A 12,869-nucleotide genomic window follows, 5' to 3' on the forward strand; every position below is an offset into this window, starting at 1 on the left:
CAATGTAAAGGATACACAAATTGATGTGTTTTTGCCACAAAGTGAAGACAATGAATTCTACCATAGTCATGATTTATTCTATTATTGTTTAAACAGTCGTACTTCGGTAGAAATTTGAAGTAAATGTACATGAGTATTTCTGTTTTTCTTTTTTGTGCAGATTCTTATAATATAAACTACAAAATTCACCAAGATCCACTACAAGATCTAAGGTGTTAATTAAAGATATAATAATTTTACACAGATGGGGGTGCTTCTACTGTTTAATTTTAATATTTTGCACGCAGGACTTGTAGCTTATATAGAATGGTTTCATCAATAAACCAGACTTTATTTACAATACATATCAGCTTTTATACTGGTCAAATGCAATTCTAAGTCCTTTTTTAAGTGCCTGACAAATGCAAATAAAGACTAGGAGGGTGCACCAAGGAAAACATCGAAATGAAAACCAGGTAACTCCAATCCATCCATCATCTATATGCTGCTTAATCCTCATTAGGGTCATGGCGGTTTGGGGGTGTGGGGTGTGGGGGGCTGGGCCCTACCCCAGCTGACTCAGGCGAAGGCAGGTTACACCCTGGACAGATGGCCAATTTGTCAGAACCAGGGATCTTCTTGTTGCAAGGCAAAAGTGCTAACCACTACTCCACTGTACACCTTCTTGTCAGAGATCTGAATGAATAATTTAAGACAAGTAAATAGTTAGACAGTGAAACAGTGAAATAACACAATAAAATATGAGAAATAAAAGACATCAAGCAAAAAAATCTATAAAATTGTAATGCACTATACAAACTCAAAGCCATTCAATTAAACCCTGAATTTTTTGTTAATGAAGTCAAAGATCCCTGTGGTAACATAATCTTTATCCCACTCGGTGGCGCCAGAAGACGAGTTACCGATCATCTGTGTTTACCCACCAACAAAAGCTTCTACATTTGAACGTAAACATACTAATTAGTTTAAGTATATATATTGCCTAATAATTTCGGCCCGCAGCACGTGCAATATTACATTATTAGTGCAAAAACTTAATCAAGTCAGACAGAACACCAAGGAATGTAACTGTATTTTATGTTGCCTTCACTATCTCACTTAAGCTTGTGAAAAGTTATGGGAAAAGAGAGTTCAAATCTGTTTGTTTCTTATCTCTCTTAAATTAAATGAAATACTAAGACAAACGACAAAAAATTAAGCCTAATTCATATTTATCGCATTTATGTTTCCGTATGTTAAGTCTAATAAATGTCTTCCAGTACCTTAGCTGATGTGCTAACCCCAAAGATATAACAGTGACTCAAGAAAACCGGTATATGCATCTATTTGAAACGTTAAAACATGTTTTAACGTAACATTAACTGCAGGAATTAATATTTCTCAAATATTAGTTGGTTATTTTCTGTCCATCGACTAATCGTCTCATTTCTATATTTTTTTTACTACTCAAAACACTGTATGATTTTAAGATATTTTATAATATCAAAAGGTAATATGTGAATACGTGAGACAGCGCTTTTATCGTCATCTCTTCTACTTCTAAAACAAACACCGGGGAAATGGGTGCTTTCCATGTCTATGGCTTTCTCCGTTACTTAACGATGCTGAGCCAGTCATTCGCTGACTCTTCGAAATTCCGAACATACTGGGAGCACCTGAATGCGTCATAATTCATATCCAATGAGACCCCGCCCTGTCCACAGTGCACCGCTGACCGACACTCCCGTCGGGCTATACAGTAACAGTCGCGCCTTCTCGCATTAGCTTCCATGGCGACCAGCTAGAAAAGGCTTTTACTCGTCGCGGTCAGCCTGTTAGCTCCTGTAAGAGAGCTAACGGGCGTCTTATGAAATGGGATGATGTAGCGGAATAATTCTTTGGACGAACTACGCAATACCTTAGCTTGCTAAGCTAACGTGAAGCTGCATACATTTGCCAGGGAAACTAGCCAGTAAGTGCAGCGAGCTAACGACTGTGAGCTAACGCAGGCTAACATTCACCTGCGGGCTGTTCCTGCTAACTAACTGCCGCCGCTGCTAGCTGACAGGATGGAAAGTGTGAAGGAAAACGAGGCTGGAGCACTTTCAACTTTACCAACACCGCAGGGGACAATTGACTCCAGTGGTGAAACTAACTCCGTGAAGCCAAGTGGATTATCCCCCCTGCCCGCTGGAAAGAGACCCTCTATCGGGGAGGATGACGGTGGGGGCGCAGAGGCGAAACTCTTCGGGAAAGGACTCGCGGCCACCTCCCTTCTCCAGATTGCGATACGGAACGGGATATATCAAAACCAAGTTGCCAACGCAATTGGCGGTGCTGCTAGGAATATAAACATGCCCACCGTGAAAACAGCCAACATTTACAGCCTGACATCAGCCAACAGCACTACTTCTGTCAACTCTTTGCTGGGTAGGAGGCGACACAGACACAAGAGGAATCTGTCTCTGGGGGCTCCACCGACCAGCAGCTCGGCCGGGGCGTCCTCCGCTGAGGCGGCCAGCCCTGCTCCGTCAGCCTCGCCGCTGAGCACTCTCAGCTTGGATAGGAAGACCTTTCTCCGGCAGAAGCAGTCGAAGCAGCTTCAGGCCTTTGATAAAACATGGGTGAGATCGGACCTCCGGCGGGGCTGCATTCATGTACATGACTGGCTCACGCCCTCCTACCCGCGGCCAGTGCTGTGCACCGTAGACACCACTGCTAAAGAGGTAGCCAGTAAACTGGAGGGGAGTAAAGCCGGGGCTGTGTTGAGAATTAACTGCAAACCAGCTGCTTTAGTTGACTTAAATGATGTTTGTAAAAACAGTAATGAACATACTGATGACAACAAAAGTCTTAATGACAGTGTTGATGACAAAAACTCCAGAGCAGAGGAGAATGGAGACGCAAAGCAGTGTTACCCCGACACCAAACTGCCTTCTAATTTTTTGCATGATGATAAAACTGCAAGCAATTCCTCATCTGAAGTCTATTTGAATGACATTGGCATGGATTTGAGTCTGAGTGTGGCAGACTGTTATGGAGTCTACTCAGGTTCAGACATCGAGAGCAGCACTTGTGAGGACTTCAGCCCAGGAGGACCTAGAAGCACCGAGCACCGGGACTCTTTTAGTGATGGCGTAGGATTGAGTCCAAACTGTGACAGTGCCACAGAAGGACCCGATCCCTTTGAGAGCTCCTCAGAAGAAGTGGAGCTCACTTCTTCCCCAACACATTCATCCGGCAATTCTGCTGCAGACCTGCCACCTACAGATACCTCTTCTAACAAAGTCACAAGACTAGATGATGAGAATGAAGCTCGAGGTGATGATAATACAGATGCCCCCAATTTCATCAAGCCTCCCTCTAAATGCTCTAGTAGTTCTCAGACTCGGCCTCTGACCAGCCAGGCATCTGACCAGGAGATCACCGGGGAGAGCAGAGAATGGCCAGAGCCCATCAATACCAGTCCAGCCCCAACACTCTTTATCCAGCTGCACGGTGGAGCAGTGCGCTGCCTGGGAGATGATGAAAGGCCTCTGCAGATTGTAAATGAGTATCTCACTAATCTGGGGTTTGAAGATGCATGGAGGGTGCAGGAGGAAGGGATGAATCCAGAAATTGGCTGCCTGATACGCTTCTACTTTGGTGAGTATTTTGTCTTAAGTTGTGGAAAGTTTATAAAGCTTTTATTTGCAGCCAGAAAGAAGGAGATGTAGGTCTGTTTTTAGAGTGTGTTTGGTAAAATCTGGACCCTTTTTTGGTTTAGATGTAGCATCATTCTTATTAAACTATCCTTTAGTTTAGCAGTCAGACGTCCACGAACTTCTGCAGGCCACTTCAGTTGTGCCTGGCCTTCTCTGCTCAATCATTGTTCATTCTAGTGCTGTCATTGTGTTTAGTCAGTTGGCCCGTTAAACGAGTGTATTCAGTTGTCCTTGTGGCACAATAGCCAGTGTTGTGCCTGTAAACTCACTCTAGACTCTCTGTGGGTAGGCCAGTAGGGAAACACATTTAAAGGTAACAGGTGTGTTCTTTCAGCACACTAAAGACCAAATCATGAGGCATTTTAGAATAGGTTTCTCTTCTTGCTCTACTGCTGCTGCTGTTGTTTTTGTTATTGATAATCATCCTGTTTTACTGACAAGCCGGATAAGATAAGAGGATGGAAAAACAGCTCCGACCTCTTATGGGATTAGCACAACTGGATATTGTTTTTGACCTTGTTTTTTTACACCATTATCAAAGACGGTGTAGATAAAGAGTGAGGGGCTAAAAATGTATTAATTTGTGCTAAAATGAGCACATTATTAGTTATATTTTTCACTAACATTCTCAGTCCTGAAATGGGGACTGTACATTTAAGAACTTTCCTTCTTTCTGTTGTTTCTGTTTTTATTTTTATTTTATACAACAATAAATGGGTCACAGCAAAGTCTATCACTACCCTTATCCTAGAAACATACCCAAGACATCCGAAGCATGCATTCCTGTACTCTGATAATGCTGTTGGACTGATTCCCCTGCCTCCCCACCAGCCACTCTTGGCTTCAACAGTCACATGACAGAGGAACAAAGCGTGAAGTACAGTTCTACCGCTGAAAGCAGGGGCCCTTCCAGATACTACAGACAAACATACAACCATGAAACAAGCAGTGAGAGGCTGATATGTGTGACTGGCATGAGGAGAAATGGTGTGATAAAATAAAGTGACAAGAATTTACCGCCAGTCACTGCAGCTCTGTGTAAAGTGATTTTATTTCCTTTTTTTAAGAGAAGTTGAAAATGTTTTATAGACTTAATTGTAGAAGTAAAATTCTCCTTTATTTCTTGGTGAATTAATAAAAAGTAATTTTATTTAGCCTTCTTGCAGAAATGTTAAAAAAAGTTTTATTGGCCTCAAGAGGCAAAATTCCTACATTATTTCTTTGTAAATTAAAAAGAAATGCTTTGCCCCACATTGCTGCAGACTGTCCTGTCCGATCGGTGCACGAATTGTTTATTAATGTTGATGTTCGGAGTCGAGCCAAAGGAGTTTGACTCAGCAGAAATCCCACCGGCAAAATGCACATTGTCACACCGACTCACAGTGTGCTGACAGTAAGAGAAAAGAGACCTTAGTGGAACTCAGATTTCACCTCCTCAGTGTTTCGGATCTTTCTGAGACACTTGCTGCTGCAGGCTCCTCTTCAGCCTGAAGCTCCTGCGCACAGAGGTCACTTTGCAAGGTGAAATACTGTGCAAGCCTGTCTGGTATTCCTGCACAGAACATCAAAAATACTCACAAGAAAGACTAGAGCTGCAATAGTTAATGAACTAGTTTATGAAGTGCTAACTATTGTGATAATCAGTTCCATCAGTGTGGGTTATTTCTGAAGGAAAAACGTCCAGTCGATTACAGCTTTTTAAAATGGAATATTTTCTCATTTCTTTACACGGCTCTTACAATAAACAGAATTTCTTTGAATTGTGGACAAAACAAAACATTTTCATCACCTTGAGCAATGGAAGCACTGATTTTATTCACCATTTTCTGACCTTTTATATACACTGCTGTTCAAAAGTTTGAAGTCACTTAGAAATGTCCTTATTTTTGAAAGAAAAGCATTTTTTTTTCAATGAAGATAACAATAAATTAATCAGAAATCCAGTGTAGACATTGTTAGTCGTAAATGACTATTCTGTCTACATAGAGGTACAGAGGAACATTTCCAGCAACCATCACTCCTGTGTTCTAATGGTACATTGTGTTAGCTAATGGATTTGAAAGACTAATTGATGATTAGAAAACCCTTGTACAATTATGTTAGCACATGAATAAAAGTGTGAGTTTTCATGGAAAACATGAAATTGCCTGGGTGACCCCAAACTTTGGAACAGTAGTGTACCAGACAACTAATCAATAATCTAGAATTGCAGCCATACAGCAAACTCATATTTTTAGTTTCGTCTATTCTGCTACAAAATGATTCCATTTGTTCACAAGTGGTTCAGGTTTGGCTAAAATTCAGTCTCAGGCAAAGCGTGAAAACTCCGCTGGTGAGAGAGGTGGATGTGGATGTCACATACTTGGTGCATGTGGGACATAGGGGTTTGTCCAGGACAAGATGCATGGAAAAAGATTAGGTTTTTGCATGACCAGGGTGTGGTGATTGGTCGCTTGATGATAGACAGGATGTACTCTGGCCAGAGGAATAGACGGAAGGAAAGGGCATGTATGTGTGTGTATATTAACACACCCCTTCTCGCCTGCACCACCCAGGGAAGGGTGGCTATACACAATACACATTCCACATTATTGTTTAGTTTAAAATGGGATGTGTTTGAAATCAGCTGTAATGGCTTTTTGAATCAGATATGACAAATAATCCTATACTTCAGAAAATGTATTGTATTTTAAAGACTTTGATTTATCATTTTTTCTGCTGACCATTTTCTAACGGAGTCAATAATGAAAACATGATTTAGTTGCACCTGAATCTGTTTGACTTTGAAGGAACCACATGATATGTAATCATACGTAATAAGCAAATATAAAGTATTGTGACTCATGACCACTTTTTTTAAGTGTCAGATCTCAATTTCATATAAAATGTTCTCCTACAGTAGTGTCAATCATAGATTTTTCTACATTTAATTGTGTCATTGTTGTCTATAGGAGCTTTTGTGTAGGCTGATCTTGGAGTGAACTACAAAAAGCTCTGAAATGATAAGTGAAAATCTCCCAAAGTGATTTTAAGTAGAGCAGAACAGTTGTTGAGTGTAAGAAATCATTTCAGTGATTTAAATGATGATTTAATTTTTGATTAGCAGAACATTTACTTTTGCAGCCTTCTTCAATGTGAGATGTTTTTGCCTTTTGTGCCAATTCATAATAGGAAGTTGAAATATCTTATAGTTTAGGATGGAAAACAGCAAATAAAAGATATATCCTTGAATAATTAGCAATTAATTAGCAAAATAAGTAGCAGTTTTTCTCATAATGAAAATAATTGGTACATGGTTCATAGACATTTAAAGCCAAAACACTTGCAATTGTTACACTTTCTATTTGGAAAATTTGTGCCTTATTAGCTTGCTTTTCTTTCTTTGTGCTTGTGTATTTTTGTTTCTGTTTGTAATGCTCCCATTTTGGTATGAACATTGTTGAAAGAGGGATTTCAACATTTAGACTCCGGTTAAGCACAAAAATAAACATAAAAAAATAAATCAGGATGAGAGGGTCCAGTAAGCTGCATCAATTTCCCAAAACTTGGAATGTAGATTTGGTCAAGACGAGATCTGTGTTTTTCATTTATGTTTTTTGTTGGTATTGCTAATACAGTTTGATTTGAACCAATTCATAGATTTTTTTTATTTTTTTACAATTTTTTTCAATTGCTAACAAGCATTGGTTGAAACTGAAGTCACATGTTCAAAACTCTTAGCACAGCCTGCATTTCCATCATGTATCTCAGCTAAACAGTTAATTTCATCCCCAAAGCTGTTTCTCACTAACAAAACGTTTCTTACATGTCTGAAAATAAGCTCATGCAATCACAAGACTAGCAAATAGTCTCACTTTGGAAACAAAGGCTGTCACTCTGAGCACAGTGAACCACAAAATACCAACAACAGAGAGCATTACGTGAAATAAATTTTAATCTTTCAAGTTTGAATGATTTCTTTTTAGATAAATCAGTATTTTATTACAAAATAAGATCTTTGCACTTTGAGTGTTCTAAATTATTGTAATATATTGCAACAAGAATGAATCAGGAATGCAGCAGTTTATTTCAACAACATTTATGTATCTTCTCTGTGCCTTTGCATCGGTACTTTGGGACCTTGCAAAAAATGTAAAGTTTACTGTAAACAAAAAAAATACAGAATCTCAGAATTCACAGGACAGAATAGAAATCAAGAGATAAAACTCAAAAACCAACAACACATGTATACTGTAACATTCACACCCTGTCATCTGCATTTGGCCACAAGTTTCCATCCACGTCACATCTTATGTTGTATCTGGCAATGCATATGTTAGATATGTTGCTTGTCTTTAGCTTTTGTGTGAATAAAGTGCAAAGCTGTGGCTTTGGACTGCTGGCGTAACAATTTGAAGACATTACTTTGAGTTTTAGAAAACTGTATTTTCCATTTTTCAGTATTCTATAATTTTTTATTTACAATGTATTGACATTCTGAAAACACTGGGCCCTTGCCTTTTCCACATGCCATAGTGCTGTTTACCATGTTGTTTGAATAGATCTGTGTTCTAACACCCATTCAGTTGCCATTGTACCTCTTTCGTTGTGATGTCTGCATCCGATGTTGGTACGTGAAACATTTTTCTTCACATACACGGTGACACAAAAAACGGGAACTTTTTAACAATCCTATAAAACCAAGAGTGATGGAAGAAAAACATTTTATTCATAGTAACTGAAACCTTAAAACATGCCATTTAAGCAACAATGATGGAATTTTCATTTTTTTAAAATGACTTCCTGTACTGTAGATGGCGTCCTCCTGTACGAATGCATTCTTGAAATCTGCTGTTGAGATTCCTCAATGACCGCTGCAACATCTCAGCTGGGATACTGTGAATTTCATCCTGAACGCTCTGTTTTAACTCATCCAGAGTTCTTGGTCGAGTCGTGTACACTTTACTCTTGAGATAGCCCCAGGTAGATTTCAAGAATGGCCTTTCTGTAGGCTGCCTATCTAACAGTGTATTGTTTAGGTTCTGTGCTGGTCCTCTCCACTACTCCACTACTTCTTCAAACTGAGGGCACTGTTGTCTACTGTAGGTCATGTACTGATTATTGATTAGTACCTCATTTACAATCTTATCCCACTTTACAAAATCGGAACTGATCCTTTATACTCTGTGCTACGAACAGATTTCACTTCGTACAAAAACGTGCTGAGGCTCATTGAGTCCCAGTAAGAACCCGTGAAACAGAAGTGATGTGTGTAAGTCGCTGAATGAGGCAACAGGGAGGATCGAGGAGCTGGTGTTGTAAGACATTACATAACAAGCTAATCTGATTTCAGGCCTCCCTGTGGCTCAGACTCTTCATGTGTCTCCCTTTCTCTTGTTCTCTGGTGTATGTGATCAGCAGAGCAGCGAGTTAAAAACAACGGCATTCATGCAACAGAATATAAAGTGACTAAGAGTGTGTGGTATTTTAAACACACTAAGCAATGTAGGCGATGGCCAGAATGACCAGGAATGTTTTCTGGCCTGTAATTTCAGCTGAACTGCAGCTATTTTTTTTTTGTCAGCAAGGGTTTAATGTACCAAATCACGCCTGAATGACTGCTCCCTCTGGCAGCGCACAGGGTATTAGCTACAATTCACTTGCATAACCACACAGCTCTCACTCTCTGAAAGAGAAACCCATTGAGAGAGAGTTGATTCACAAAATCCCACAGAGTTAAAAATAAAACTGCCTATTGTCTGAACAGCCATCATAAAATGTCTGCATGTAATCTCCATCAATGATCTCTTTTACTATCCCATAACATGCTTGTGTGTTTTGTTCTGCAGGTAAACCTCGAAATGTGGGAGGTTCTGAGCGCGTGCAGCTCTCTGGGGTGTTCAACGTGCGGAAAGGGAAGCTGGCGTTGCCAGTGAACCGCTGGTCAAAACGTCAGGTCACACTTAGTGGAACCTGCCTCATTGTCTCGTCTGTGAAATACGCCCATACCGGCAAGATGCACATCCTCCCTCTCATCGGAGGAAAGGTACTTTGTGAGATGTTTTTGTGTCAAATCAAAGCAAGTACTCTGTTAGGGTTTGTGTCTATCAGGGAGACAAATCCTCTTTGTGGTTTATACCAGTGGTAAAAACGTTTTTGTGTTTTTGTACTTCTGCTGCATCAGGATTAGGGCTAAATCAGCTGAGGAAAACATCTAATTGTGGTTATTGTGGCAGATATTGCAATTTGATTTGCAATGTTTTTTGAAGTCCAACTTCAGTTGAGTATTCATTGTGTAACTGAATTAAAACGTGTGATCAAGTGTTACCACATGAGATACTATCAAAAGCGTGACTGTCCCAAAAGGAAGACAGCAGGATTTTATCAAATCATTGACACAACAGTTTAAACCCTGGGTCCAAGCACCGCTAAATGTATATCATAACTTGCAGCTTTTGCCATTTGCTAATTACGCTGTTTCAAATCACAGTTTTGATTTGAAATCAGTTAATTGTTCAGTCTTTCCAGGATGTCTTTCTCTTAGTTTGACTAAAGTGCTTCATTGACATGTAAGCTGAGAGATCACTCTTTACTATTGCTAAATACCACATACACAGATTTTTTTTTTTAAGTTGTCCACCTCAGCAACTGCTTCAGTTTGAATTAGTGTAGTTGTCCACACTGTCTGCATATCTCCTTATGTTTGACTTTTGTCATTTAGGTGCCATGGTCACCGCATTATCTGTCAGGAAAAATGCTGTTTGCAAACAGCAACTTTTCAGTTGAAAGTCCTCATTAACACTTATACAGGGTTCTGTTGTTCAACTGACCACTAGTTCACAGTAGCTGCATAATACGTTCATTTTGTTATCTAAACGACCACATCATGTTTTTAAAGCACCCTTTGGTCACTGTGTTAATTATCATGTCTTTAATGTACTGAAAAGTTATTACATCAGTGATTCTCTCTGCCACTTGCTACGTTTAGTGTAACACTGACGGTCCAAAGGTGTCCAAAATAGGTTTTAGCTTTTAATGACACTTAGAGCTGACGTTGCACTGAGCATACAGAGCTTTTGTAAAGCTGATATAAAAATAGTTTTTTTTTAAAATGTATATATCCAGGAATCTTTTAATCACAGTAAAATACATTGTATCAGACAAATTTCTATTACAGGTTAGCCATGGAAAAAAAAAGACCCATGCGAGTTTCCCTGTTGTACCAAGCAGCAAAACTTGTGAGATAATGTGTTTTACTTACCTTGCCCTTACTTCAAATTGCAAGAGGTGTGATGTGACTATTGTATAAGCAAACATTGTGTCAATGCTAAAACAAGATGTTGTGCAGCTCTGCATCACACATCACTACAGTTTTCTATAAGTCACGTGACTGATCAGTGGAGACCAGAAACAAACTCAGACACCCTGATGATGGCAAGATAAATAGAAGTGTTTTGTGAATGAAGCAGGGTTGTGTTCGAGTTTTTCAATATCTTTCAGTTTTGGATAGGGATGGGTATCGTTAGGATTTTTATGAATCCGATTCCGATTCCGGTTCTGCTTATCGATTCCGGTGCCAAACGATTCCTTAATACGATTCCAAAATAGTAAAAAAAAAAAAATAGAAGGTCAATAGTTTATTTAACTAAAGTAACTTTATTCCTTTACCTTTAGGAAAACTGTAAACAAAAATAAAATGTGCTAGAATACTAAACTGTATTATACAAATTTTCTAGTATCAATTTTTTTTATTTGATTCTACAAACTTAGGCCTCATCCATTTCGAACCCAAATCACACTGTTTTGTTGTTAGGAAATCAGTAATACAGTGTCGCAGTGGCAGAAATACACAAATACAAGAGCTGAAAATATTTCAAATGAATACAGAATGCCTGTATTGTGTTTATTTTATTCGTCTTGATTTAATTCTATACAAATTCAACCGTTTTATAGTTTGCATGTCATTGACGTTTGCAGGGAAATATAAGCCTACACAAGACGAAATACTGTATTTTTGCCACAGGATTTAGGATAGAAATGTGCGACGTTACATTATAACATTAACTTACCTGAATGACGGAGACTCGACGACCGAGAAAGGATTTAGTCCTTTCACTACAAACTTGGTTACCGCACGGTGACACTCCTCAGCTTTCTCTTTTGTCAGCCTCCTTTTCGCCAACGTGAACGGTGTCTCTTTTGGGGCTGCTGGCAAGGTGCTAACGCTGCTTGTAGCAACATTAGCACTGGCTGTGTCGGTCCGCAGAAGATCGAACACTGTACAGTCTTTCAGCTCGATGCCATGGAGTCGTAAATGTTTCGTCAAATTTGACGTGCAGCCTGTCTTACAGCTAATAAGCTTATGACATATGTTGCACTTTCCTTTTTCATCTCTTTGTCTTTCAAAATGAAGCCACACTTCAGAGCGTTTCCCATGGTCCATAGTTAGCAAAGTTTCTCCGGTGTTGTTTTTTTTTTCCTTTACGTGACTACGTCACACATATAAGTCCGTCCAAGAACCGAAAAGCAGAACCGAAAGTAAATATTTTTTATGGGTACCCGGTACCCGCCGATTTTGATTCGGTTCCTACTTAGAACCGAATTTCGATATCCAACCCTAGTTTTGGATGGACTTGAATTAAAGCCTACACTTGTCTGTACCTCACAATGTGCACTTTCTCAAATTTAGAAATCTTTAATAAACAAAAAAACAAAACAATCATGCTGTGTTAGCTGTTTCTAAAGGAGGAAAATACGTACTTTAGCAAAAACTCTCTTTCTGAACTCTCAGTCATTAGGTTGGCTAAATTTAGTGCAGACATATCAGGGAAACTAAAATATGTTCCTTGCTGCAGGTGGAGGAGGTGAGGAGACACAGCCACTGCCTGGCTTTCAGCTCTGCTGGTCCTCAGAGTCAGACCTACTACATCAGCTACGACTCCTACACAGAACACCTCCGCTGGCACAGGACGGCCTCAAAGGTACAAAGTGGAAGTGTGGGATTGTACACCTCTTTTATCGTCACAGCGTTAAAAGCTACATTAACAGTGTTTCAAGTCTGTGTTAAAAGTAGAACACACAATTCTATTCCCATGTCTCCTCATGGTCTGCTAGCTATCTGTTCTGTCGTTTGCTGCAAAAAGAGTCTGGTGTTCATGCTCTGTAAATGTGAAACAAAGATCTTTGCTCTGACAGACCCTCAAAACA

General features: G+C 39.5%; 1 pseudogene; it reads left to right on the top strand.

Annotated features, from left to right (window-relative positions):
- Window positions 1-1,226: 1,226 nt before the first annotated feature.
- LOC110955655 (PH domain leucine-rich repeat-containing protein phosphatase 1-like) overlaps window positions 1,227-12,869 on the top strand; it is a 29,297-nt pseudogene continuing 17,654 nt past the window's right edge.

This window comes from Acanthochromis polyacanthus, chromosome 4, assembly GCF_021347895.1.
Source record: "Acanthochromis polyacanthus isolate Apoly-LR-REF ecotype Palm Island chromosome 4, KAUST_Apoly_ChrSc, whole genome shotgun sequence".
NCBI lineage: Eukaryota > Metazoa > Chordata > Actinopteri > Pomacentridae > Acanthochromis > Acanthochromis polyacanthus.